Source organism: Periophthalmus magnuspinnatus, chromosome 21 (genome assembly GCF_009829125.3).
Source record: "Periophthalmus magnuspinnatus isolate fPerMag1 chromosome 21, fPerMag1.2.pri, whole genome shotgun sequence".
NCBI classification, from domain to species: domain Eukaryota; kingdom Metazoa; phylum Chordata; class Actinopteri; order Gobiiformes; family Gobiidae; genus Periophthalmus; species Periophthalmus magnuspinnatus.
The window spans coordinates 2,689,054-2,702,138 of record NC_047146.1 but is presented as its reverse complement, the minus strand read 5'-3'; positions in this window follow the sequence as shown (position 1 = coordinate 2,702,138).

Sequence of the window (13,085 nt, the reverse complement as noted above, 5' to 3'; positions counted from 1 at the left end):
AAAAAGGGGAGGGGTGGAAAGAGTGAGAGACGAGGAGAGGGAGAGAGAGGTAGAAAAAAAGAGAGGAAAATAGGTGATGTGAGGAGGAGGAGAGAGAGGAGGGACAGACAGGGCAAGAGGAGAGGAGGAGGAGATAAGTTAAAAGAAAGAGGAGTGAGAGAAGAGGGAAGGACAATCGAGAGAGGAAGGGAAAGTGAGAGAAAAAGAAAGGAGGGAAGCAGAAGGAGGAGAGAGAGAAAGAGGAGACAATCAAAATATTAACAAAAAGTCAATTTGAAACCACAGTTTATACATGCTCAAGAAATGAAAAGAGAAGAGAGAGGGAGGGAGAGAAGGATAAAGAGAGGATGAGAGAGAGGAAGAGGATAGAGGAGAGAGAGAGGAAGGACAGAGAGAGGAGGGGAGGGAGAGACAGAAGGGAGAGAGAGGAGGGGAAGGGAAAGGGAAGAGAGAGTGGAGGAGAAAGAGAGAGGGAGGAAAGAGAGATGAGAGGAGGGAGGACAGAGAGGGGAGGGGAGAGGACAGAGAGAAGGAGGGAGGAGTGGAGGAGGTTATGACGAGGAAACAAAACATAATGACTTTTATCGTGGTTTTTAAATGTAAAAGGAGAGAGTGCAGCCCCCGACACGAAGGAATGTACCACAAACATCCAACGACCATTCCAAGATGGACAGAACACGGAAAGAAAGAGAGAGAGAGGGGGAGGAGGTGGAGAGAGCGCTAACAGGAAAAAAAAAGAGAGGAGCAGAGATATACATGAGTCAAAGAGAGAGAGAGAGAGAGAGAGGAATAGAAAGAGAGAGGAGGAGATTGCAGGGGTGGAGGGGAGAGAGAGAGAAAAGAGGAGAAGAGAAAAAAGGAGGAGAGGAGCAGAGATACAACAGGAAAAAAGGAAGAGAGGAGCTGAGATGGACCGAAGTTGAAGAGATAGAGACAAATAGAGTGAGAGAGAGGAGGGGGAGAGAGCTCTGACGGGAAAAAGGAGGAGAGGAGCAGAGATGGACAGAAGTCTAAGAGAGAGAGAGAGGTGGTAGCACAGAGCGCGTGTACACGGTGTACTGCAGTTTTACAGAGTACACAGGTTTAAAGAGGAAACTCGAGCTGACGCTTTGAGATTTATCCAGAAGAAACAGCGGCTAATGCTAAAGGTGACTAGCATGACGGCTAATCCTCTCGTTTGGGAAGTTGCCGTGGACGACGCTTTTGTGATTGGGCTCGTGTTATTGTGTGTGGAGTGTCCGATCTCGACAGTAAATATGTTTCAGTTTAAAGTTGAACTCATTTGTGTAACAGAGCTTCAGACAGAGCAGTGCCTCCAGTTAGCATCACTCCCCGGGGAATGCTAATGACATCAGTGGAGATAGAATGTTTTCTCCTCTCTCCGCTCTCTCTGTCCCTTCTCTCTCTCGCTCTCTTCATCTCCCCCACTTCTCTCAGCTTTTCTCTCTCATCTTTTCTCTCTCTTCACCCCTCTCCCTGTTCACTCTGTTCCCTTTCTCTTCCCTCTCTCGTCATCTCCCACCCCTCTCTCTCATTTGTCTCTCTTATTCCTCTCTCCGTCTCTCACGTTCTCCCCCATTCCCTGTTCTATTCACCTGTTTCTCTCCACCCCCCCTCTCTCTCTTTCTCTTCATCTCCCACCCTTTTTCTCCATCTCCCTGTTCTCTCTCCCCCTCTCTCTTCTCTCTCTTGCCATGTCCCACACCCTTGCCCCTCTCCCTGTTGTCTCCGCCCCCACCTTTTCTCTCTCTCTTCGCCTCCCACCCTCTCTCCCCCTTTCTCTTTTCTCTGTTCTCTCTTCTCTCTCTCAGTTGTCTCTCTTCTTATCTCCCACCCCTCTCTTCTCTCTCTCTTTTGTCTCTCTCCTCTCCCCCCTTCTCCCTGTTATCTCTTTCTCTCTTTTCTCCCTCTCATCATCTCCCACCCCCTCTCTCTTCACTCTTTTATCTTTCTTCTCTCTTTCTCCATTGCCCATGTCTCCATGTTTTCTCCACCCTCTCTCCCTCTACATCTCCCACACTCTCTCTCCCCCTCTCCCTGTCCTCTCTCTCTCTTTGTCTTCCACCCCCTCATCCCTGTTCTCTCTCCACCCCTTCTTCCTTCTCATTCTTCATCACCCACCCTCTCTCCCTCCTCTCTTTCTTCTCTCTTCATCTCCCACCGCCTCTCTCCCCCTTTCCCTGCCCCCTCTCTCTATCTTCATCTTCCGCACCCTCTCTCCCCCTCTCCCTGCCTCTCTCCTTACCCTCTCTTCTCTCTTCATCTCCCCCTCTCCCTGCCCCCCTCTCTATCTTCATCTTCCACCCTCTCTCTCCCCCTTTCTCTGGCCTGTCTCTCTCTCTTCATCTTCCACACCCTCTCTCCCCCTCTCCCTGCCTCTCTCCCTGCCTCTCTTCTCTTCACCCCCCCTCTCCCTGCCCCCTCTCTCTCTCTTCATCTTCCACACCCTCTCTCCCCTCTCCCTGCCTCTCTCCCTACCCTCTCTTCTCTCTTCATCCCCCCTCTCCCTGCCCCCTCTCTCTTCTCTCTCTTTCCACAGAGGAGTTGGTGACACGTCTCTTCACACTAATGACACTTCTTCAAACACGTCCGTCCGTTACACGTCCAGACACACTCCTGATGTTCTCTCAACAAACCCCCCTCCCTCCTCTCCCTCTTTCTCTCCCTCATTCTTTCCTTCTCTTTCCTGTCACTCTTGTAATCTCTCCTCCATTCTTTTCTTTCTCCTTCCTCTCCTGTGTATCTTTTCCTTCTCTCTCTCCTCATACCTCTCCCTCTTTCACTTATTTCTACTCTCCCTCTCTGTTCTTTCTCTCTTTCTTTACACAAAAGTAAAATCCTCCTCTTTAAACTCCACCAACCTTCCCCGTGACTCCACAGGTTCAGAGGAGAGAGGAAGAAAAAGGGAGGGAGCGAGATAAACAAGAGGAAGAACGACGTAAACAAAATGACAGACACGAGCCAAACAACGATCTGAAAACTGTATTTATAATCTTTTCTAAAACGAGACTCTCATTTGAAGAGTTGGACCATAAATGTCCAAACTGTCCCACTGCTCCTCAGTTTAAACTTAAACAGACTCGGCTCTGAACAAACAACGAAACAGCTCAGTGTGAAGAGACACGTGCAGCGAGAGAAGCATTTAGAATTATGACGGGATTAGACCATGGATTAGATAAAACTATGAGACTATGGATTAGATTATGTATTAGATGAGGCTATGGATTAGATGAGACTATGGTCGAGATGAGACTATGTGACTACGGATTAGACTGTGGATGAGACTATGGATTAGATTATAGATGAGATGAGACTATGGATTATATTATGTATTAGATGAGGCTATGGATTAGATGAGACTATGGATGAGATTATGTGTTAGATGAGACTATGGTTGAGATGAGACTATGGATGAGATTATAGATTAGATGAGGCTATGGATTAGATTATGGATGAGATTAGACTATGAATTAGACTGTGGTTGAGGTGAGACTACGGATAAAATGACAGTCTGAGATGAGATTATGGTTGAGATGAGACTGTGGATAAAATGAGAGTCTGAGGTGAGATTATGGATAAAATAAGACTATGGATGAGATGAGATTATAGATTAGATTATGGTTGAGATTAAATTATGGATGAGATTATTGGTGTGAAGCAGATATTTTTTTTTACCTGGTTTATGGTTTAATATCTGTGTAATCACTGGGTCTATCCACATGAAACTGGCACAAAAACTTCAACATCTTCTGTTGTAAAAACAAACAAAACTGAAAGATGGACATTTAAATTGAGATTTAGTTTTGTTTTTTTGTTTGTTTTTTCCCTTGTCGTCCTTTGGCCCTAAACTCTAAGCCTAAATATTCTTGTTCTTTAAGTGTAAAAATATCAAATAAACGAGAGCTGGAGGTCACAGTTTGCTTAAAAACATTACGTGAAACAACAACAAAGCCACAAATTTCAGTCTTAAAAAGCAACAGCTGCTAATGCTAAAGTAGGTTAGCATGACGGCTATTCCTCTTGTTCGGGAGGTTGTCGTGGGCGGAGCTATTGCGTTTGGGGTTGTGTTATTTTGCACGAAGCATCCGAACGTGAGAGCAAATAAATTTTATTACAGACCACCCCCAGTGACTCCACGCTGGGGGCGATCTACATGTATGTTTACGGTGGAAAGTTTAGCCGTTACCGTGGCGACGCAGTGCTCACATTAGCGAAACACATCCTGATAAGTTTTAAGACCCAAGCGTTAAAAGGGAAGTAGATGTTTTTACCCGTTTTATGGATAATATCTGTGTAATTACCACATGAAACTGAAACTGGCACAAAGTTCAGCATCTTCTCTGTTAATTTAAATAAACAAAAGTCAAAGTGCGGATGTTATTTGAGATTCCATGTTGTTTCCTCGTCCTGCTTTGCCCCTTAAACCCTAAATGTTCTCGTTCTTCAAGTGTAAAAATGTCACGTTTAAATCCAGTCCCTGAGGCGAGGAGCGGGCGAGCGATCACACGTCTCCGTCAAAGGAAGCTCCTCCCGCAAAACCACAGGATTCATTAGCGAGCCGCCGTTTCCTCTGTAGTTACACCACCCGGGCACTTTGTGAGTCTGATACTGCAAAAAACTCAAGTCCCTATATTAGTCCTTTGAATGGGAACTTAATAGAGCCACTTTAAAGAGGGATTTAGAGCTTTGTACCATGTTTTTGACGTTGTTCCTTCAACAAAAAAACACGTCTGAGGAGGTTTTACATGTCATCCGGGCGTGTTTGAGTCATCTACCGATCTCTCCTGGGCCCTACTTGAACTCTCCTTTATGTTTAGCAGTGAGATTCTGTACGAGGCTCCGCCCACAAGCCTCCATCACCCACGCTCCCACACGACAATCCTCAAAAAATACACAAAAACATGACACAAAACTGTACGCAGCAACTTGACAAACTTGATGTGATGTGCTAAAGGTCATTCTCAGGAAAAACCTCAGATATATTTCAAGAGTCTCATAGCAGAAGGTTTAAAGGACAAAGAAAAGTGATTATTTCTAATGAGGGGAACCTGACAGCGCCCCCCGGAGGCTCCCACACACACACATTTCTGGTTTTAGCTCAATTTAACCTCAATCTATTTGCTTGAAAACCAGTTATTTGAAAAGTTTCCTGCACATTTTGGTGTGTCAAACTGTGGAATAAGAGGAAACGGCGCACGTTCGATGTAAAATAAAAGAAAGAGAAAACATTTTGAGGATGTGTCTTGTTTGTATCTTTTGGTGTTTGCTGCCCTCTAGTGTCAGCTGAGTGCGACTGATCAGAATGACAAAACGGGCAGGTCCAGATTTGCAGAAAAGAAAGAAAAAGAAGAAAAATATTTATTTCAACAAAGACAAAGACAGGAGTTGGATGGGTCCAGGTCTGCGGCAGGTGACCAGAGGCAAGACCTGACCAGAGGCTGACAGAACCGGAGGCTGTAATGGCGGTCAAAAATGGCAGGTAAATCTACAAAAAAATGTTCATAAATGAGCCTGAGCGCGAGTGATGACATAATGTGGCTCTGGAGAAGAGGTCGGCGAGTCTTTCACGCAGCAGGACGTGACTGCAGGATGAGGCCCAACAGTGAAGCTCAGCAGGTGAGTTTAACGAGGATCCACCCAGGAAACGACAAGCAAGGTAATAACAGAGAGAAGAAGAGAGGGAGAGGAGGAGGAGAGAGGAGGAGCAGCAGGAGGGATCCCTCACAGTGGTGTTGGGCAGAGAACCATCATGCTCCATCGTGTTTGTTTTATGATTTCCGGGTCGTGGACACAATGTGGCACAATTTGTCTGATTATTATTGATGATTAGACACAAGAGGAAAAACACACAATTAAAAAACACAATGTTAAAAAGTCACATAACCACACACATGTTTAAGAAAGGAAGGGCAAATATTTCAAGTGTAAAATTCCATGTGCAAAATTTCCAAGTGTAAAATTCTAAGTGTAAAATACCTAGAGTAAAATTCCAAGGGTAAAAATTCATGTGCAAAAATTCTACATGGAAAATTTCAAGAGCAAAATTCCATGTGTAAGACTCCATGAGTACTTTTTTTTCAGGTGTTATAGTATTAGTTTGTGTTTTCCGCTGCCTGTTTATCTTCAGAGTGTTTTTATTTATTGAATGAATTTTTCACATTGAAACAAAAACACTCAAATATTTCTGCTGTTGATGTTGTTTACGTTGATGATTGACGGGAGCACGCGCTTGTCTTCCCCGTCACGTGACCACACTCCCTGAGCTGCGTCCGTCCGTGCGTCCTCCTCCTCCTCCTCCTCCTCGCGCACATCCTCAGCGGCTCATCTCTCGCTCCGTGTCCTGCTCCTCTGCTTCCTCCTCTTCCCCCTCTGTCTCACCGGACTGGAACCAGCAACCGCTCCACCCTCGTCCCTCCATCCTCCTCTCCTCCTCTCCTCCTCTCCTCCTCCGCTCCGTCCTCCTCTCCTCCTCTGAAGCTGCAGGTGAGGCTCAGACGCACCAACATATTTTTAAATCACACACTGGATTTCACGTATGTCACAGCTGAGAGCACGTGGTGTGTGTGCGTGTGTGTGTGTGTGCGCGCGCGTGGGGGCGTTCGGACGGGCACAACAAAGGCGCGTGGGCAGGACGTGGGGGGGGGGGGGCGCCACGTAACATGAAGTTATTTACACGTTTGAAGCGCATTTGTCACGAGTGAACGATGCGCGGCGTTTACTCTGAGCTGGAGTTGTTCTGCGCATGTGCAGAGGAGTGGAGCGGATCAGGTCATGTAAAAAAAAAACAAAAAACATGACTTTGCAGAATAACATCTGCGGACATAGAGCTGGACAGTGACCGAAAGACGAGACGAGGCCCGGGACGATACTGACATTTTGCGCGACGATTATCACGACCAAAATAATTGTGATTAACGATTATATCACGATAAAAATCACAACTTTAACGCGGAATATTACGGATGAGCAGGGCCGTCGGCTGAGATTCGGGGGCCCGGGGGCAATGAGCCTCACGTGTGACGGTGGACTTCTGTTTTGCGCAGTTTGTGACGCGTTAACGAGCCACGAAAAACAGCGAGAACTTTTTGAGACGCTCGCTCTCCGTTTAGAAAAATAAAAAAATGCAATTAACACGAGCCGCTATTTGTCGGTCCAGCCCAAAACTACGGGACAGAAGATAGCGGGCAGAGTTAGCATCTCCTCGCGCGCGTTCACATGAATAAATTAAAACAACGGAGCAACGTCAGAGCTCAAGAACAACTTAAACGCAAATAAAATGTGATTAAAGGCAAAAATAATATCCCAAAAGTGGATTCACAAAGCGACGAGGCGGAATATACGCTAAAGGCAAAGCGAACGTCACACGAAGAAGAAACAAAAACGCAGAAGAAGAGTCTGGAGGACCAAGGCTGAACATTAAATCAAACGCAACATACGAGCAAAACTGTAATAAACAAACGCACGATTTTGTGTAATTATATGGATATAGATGAACCAGTTACACATGGGGCCCCCGTAGGACAAGATTCTGGGGCCCCCTTAGACCCTGGGGCCCCGGATAACTGACCCATTTATCCCCCTCGTCGACTCCCCTGTGGATAAGTCGTTTTTTTCTGCACATTCTGGACATACGACGGTGATTATCTTTGTTAGTGACTATCACGATTATATAAAAATGTCCCACGTACGATTATTGTCGATCCTTTTTGTCACGATAAACGATATTATTGTTTATTGTCCCATCCTTAATTGAGTCTGTGTAAAGATTTGCGGCTGCTGTTTTAAGATCACGTTAAAAAAAAAAACACCGGGCTTTATGTTAATTTAGCGATTCAAGCTAACGCTAGCTCATGTCCTAATGTCGTTTCGTCGTCGCAAACAGACCTGGAATTGTGTTTTGTTTCACATGTTTAACGCGCAAACAAACTCTCAAATTCTTCTCTCAAACTGAAAACGCTCTGTTCCACCTTGTGATGTCATCGTGTGGCGATACAGGAAGTGCTCCACTGTGTTTTTAAACTCCACACACCGTCATTTCGAGAATCATTTGAGTCGTTTCAGTCCCGGAATTGCCAATTTATACTGAACAAAAGGTAAAAAAACGTGAGCTATTAACCTTGAAAACTACCACTTGATGACATCACAAGGTGGAGCGGAGCGTTTTGAGCTTTGGAGATGTAGACGGACTAATAATAATGAAACAAAACACGACTCCAGGTCTGTTTTTTGAGGAGGAAACGGCGTTAGAACACGACTTAAAGCTACAGGAGTCCATTTTGTGCGACACAGGAGCTTTAACAGTTCATAAAATCCGTCTGTCACGTTGTCAAATTTTAAATACGACTGAAACGGAAACACTGAAGCAGGATTTCCCACAAAAAGAACTGCTCTTTATGCACAGGACTGTCACGCGAACATGAGCCGCGATAAATAAGACACAGAACGAGTCAAAGAAAAGTCTTAAAGTGACAAAAAGCTCCATCCATCCGTCCGTTTTCTATCCCGTTAAACACTTTAAACTTATGTCTTGATGCGGCTAAAGAAATCGCTTTTCCGTCCATCCATTTTCTTCCTCTTATCAGTCTAAGCGGGGACTCCTAGACTTCCCTCACCCCAGACACGTCCTCCTTTATCGTGTCAGGTCTAGTTATATCAGCGGTTCTCAAATAGTGGATCTGGGAACATGCTTTTTTTTTACCGTACTAGAATAAAGCGTCATGAATTAATTTATTATTATTTAGCGATTTTATTTAATTTTAATGTGATATTTATTAAATTTTTAATGTATTATTTTGATATTTATTTAATTTTAATTTATTCATTTGACGTTTATTTAATTATATATATTTTATTTGATATTTAATTACATTTTATTTTATTTTTTCAGTATCAAATGGTTCAATCTGTTGTCTTTTCTTTTACCGTACTAGAATAAAGTGTCATCAATTAATTTATTATTATTTATCAATTGTATTTAATTTTAATGTGATATTTATTAAATTTTTTATGTATTATGTTGATATTTATTTAATTTTAATTTATTCATTTGACGTTTATTTAATTATATATATTTTTATTTTATATTTAATTACATTTTATTTTATTTTATTTTTTTCAGTATCAAATGGTTCAATCTGTTGTTGAAAAATGTGTATAGTTCAAATAAGGATAAAATATATATATATGAATTTTAAGGAAATTTATACATTTTACATTTTACAGAATAATGGAGAAGCTCTGGGTTATATCAAGCCAGAAAAATACTCTACAGAAATGTGAATATTCTCTCCTTTTTCAGAATATTTTTCACTTTTGCAGGTTTAAAGTGTTGACGCAGCTCTTCATTTTTCGAATAATTAAGACGTTTTATCGTAATCGAATCGAAACTGCAGTTTGAGTTGGTGCAAAGAGCAAAACTGGCCGTCGTTATACAGAAAAAACGTGTCGTGTTTGTCGTTTAGATCTGCACAAACATGTTCTGAAATGTAAAATATCCCGTCGGCTGCACCTTTCCCTCGTTAAAAACATGTAAACTTTACATTTGAATCGCCGCTTTAACCCGACGCCTGCGATTAAACGTGTCCCGCGCCTGTTTTGTCTCAAAGCTTCTGTTTAGCTCCACTCTGTCGCCGCGGGTCAAATTTACACACGATTTAAATACATTTGTGTGTCGTGCGTTTTGCATGTGACCTCTGACCTCAGCCTGATCCCAGCTCGAGTTCGTACGTAAAGTCTCTGCGCCTGATTTTTTTACTATTTCATAAACGTGAAAGTTGATTTTTTCCAGTTTCTGCAACTTTCAGAGACAAGAGCGGAGTTTTTTTTGGAGTTAGCAGTAAAGGTAACAGCTACTAGCATGCTAACGCGCACTTTCTGGTTCTCGGACAATAGAGCTTTAGATGCAGACGGAGCACAGCGGACTTATTTTGACGTCAACAGCTGTTTATACGATATATCTGCACTGAAATGAGACACTTTTTGCTCAAATACTCGTTAAAAACACACAATATACACAATAGTTACATTTAGACTAATAAAAATAAATGGCAGCACCTTTATTTTGTTAAATCGATGTTTAATCTGTCAGAAAAACGTCTCCTTTTTGTGCGTAAATTGGTTCTGGGCACAGTAGCGCGCTAGCTAGCTCGCTGCGTCTCAAAGCTTATACTGAAAATGTAAATTAAAATCAAGACTATCCAGTTATTTTGACACGTAAATACTTCAGTTTTAATATTTATTATGCCTCAAAATTAGCATTAGCATTAGCGTTAGCACCGAGACACAGAAACACAAAAGTGTCTCTGGTGAAGTGTTTATTTCATTTGTGTCGTGTTTAACGTGTTGTCAGTGGAATCTCCCCGTCCACTGTCTGATCTTTAAATATTTATTCGTTTTAACGTGACTCTGCAATAAAAAAAACTCAGAGATAAAAGTGGACAGGAAGTAGTGATGAAGTAGTGTAGAACTCAGCGCTACTTCCTGTATTTTTCTACATTTCTACTCGACTTTTTACTCTCAAACTGTCACTTTTGTAAAACTATGAAACTCCATTTTGCTCAAATACTCTTTAGAATCACGTACAGAGCGTTTAAAACTTGTATTTGAATGTTTCTTGATGCGTCCACCGCGTTCTTCTGTTTAATTTTTCATATTCACAGAGTTCTTTAGGCGCTCGTCAATATTAATTATTGATCGGCAGGAAAGTAACTGTAGAATTTGTGCTGACGACGTCGAGTCTGGGGACATGGACGAGTCTGGGGACGTGGACGAGTCATTTTAACAGCGGATGTTTGGGGATGGAAGGAACTGTTTGGAAATCAGATACTAGAATCTTAATAGTTTAACCTGAGGTGGAGACAGGTGGAGGTCTCAGGTGGAGCTCTCAGGTGGAGCCCTCAGGTGGAGTTCTCAGGTGGAGCTCTCAGGTGGAGCTCTCAGGTGGAGCTCTCAGGTGGAGCTCTCAGGTGGAGTCCTCAGGTGGAGCTCTCAGGTGGAGTCCTCAGGTGGAGTTCTCAGGTGGAGCCCTCAGGTGGAGTTCTCAGGTGGAGCTCTCAGGTGGAGCTCTCAGGTGGAGCTCTCAGGTGGAGCTCTCAAGTGGAGCCCTCAGGTGGAGTTCTCAGGTGGAGCTCTCAGGTGGAGTTCTCAGGTGGAGCTCTCAGGTGGAGTTCTCAGGTGGAGCTCTCAGGTGGAGTTCTCAGGTGGAGCTCTCAGGTGGAGTTCTCAGGTGGAGCTCTCAGGTGGAGCTCTCAGGTGGAGTTCTCAGGTGGAGTTCTCAGGTGGAGCTCTCAGGTGGAGTTCTCAGGTGGAGCTCTCAGGTGGAGTTCTCAGGTGGAGTTCTCAGGTGGAGTTCTCAGGTGGAGCTCTCAGGTGGAGCTCTCAGGTGGAGCTCTCAGGTGGAGCTCTCTGTGTGTCAGTGTTTGACCTTTGACCTGGTTCATATCTCTGTACTTCCTGGTCCGTCCACGGCGTCGTCTCTGTCACTTTAAATCCACAAAAGTCAAATGATTTTTTCACAAAAACTTCAGAAAGTGGAGCCGTTTTTCAACCGCAAAGACGTGATGGCTGTTAAAAAAAAAGACTTTAAGACATAAGATTAACGTGACAAGTTTGTGGAGACGATCCCGATTTCCAAACTTCTGCTCCTTTTGTTGAGGAGAAGTTTGGAAATTCTTTTAAAAACTGTAATTCCGGGGATGTTTTTGATGTTACTTCCTGGTCGGACGTGGAGGGAATTCCAGTTTTGTCATGTTACCCGGTAAAAGCTAAAGTTAAATCTGTCGTCTGGACAAAACGTCGCTCTGTTGTTCTCTTTGTTTCCTTTGTTTGCTTTGGGTCGACCGTCCTGGACGACTGAGGGATCACACGGACATAAGATCAGAGTAATAAAAATAAAATACAACACCTTTATTTTCTTAAATCGACGTTTAATCTGTCAGAAATTGCGCATCTTCCTTGTGCGTAGATTGGTTCTGGGCACAGTAGCGCGCTAACTAGCTCGCTGCGTCTCAAAAGCGTATACCGATTTTTATTAAAAGTGCAAACCATCAAATAAACAACCTTTTAAAATAAAGACTATCCGGTTATTTTTACACGTAGAGTACTTCAGTTTGCGGCGTTGTTTTAATGTTTATTACGCCTCAAAATTAGCATTAGCATTAGCGTTAGCATTGTGTTTAACATCAGTGACGTCCACTGCCTCGTCTTTAAATATTTATTCATTTTTATCGTGACTCTGCAAAAAAAAAAAAAAAAAAAAAACGTCATAGAGATAAAAGTGGACAGGAAGTAGTGACGCTAACAGTGAGCTAGGGGGCGCTTTCTTGTATTTTTCCACTTTTCTACTCAACTTTTTACCCTCAAACTGTCGCTTAACTGATGCAAAACTATGATAAATATCCAGCCCAGGTTCCACGCACCAAACCGGCGATCACAAAAACACACAAACCTGTTATTTGCGCTTTGATTGCGACGTCTTCGGGGGTTTTTAGCAGCTTTTTCGACACTTTTTTTTCGACGTCCGCTCCATTTGTGCTGCGAAAATCTGGAGTCGCGGCTCGGTCCAACTCTCAAAACAAATGATCTGACTCTTTTACTCTTTAGTCTCATTTCTGTCGAATAATAAAACGTTTACTTTTGTCTTGTTTATACACGTTTCTTACCGTTAGCATCGTTAGCATGTGGCGACGCTTAGAGACGCGACAGATTTGCGCAAAGTTATTATTTTAAAATCGTTTTTTTCTTTGTGATTTGAATCTTAAAGTGCGTTTTGACGGATTAATATTGTTTTATTTATGGTTTGACGGGATAAGACCTGCGCTCGATATTTAGCATCGTTTTACACCGATTAAGAAGTTAAGTTTGTATTGTTTACATCGTGGTTGCTAGGTAACCTCCACCTAGTAGTAAAAAAAAGTTTTAAAAAAGTTAAAAAATTAGAAAAAAAATGGGGAATTTTTTTCATCAAGTCTAAACAAAACACAATAAATAAATAAATAAATAAATAAATAAATAAATAAATATAAAATTACATAAATAAATAAATATAAAATTAAATAAATAAATATAAAATAAAATAAATAAATATA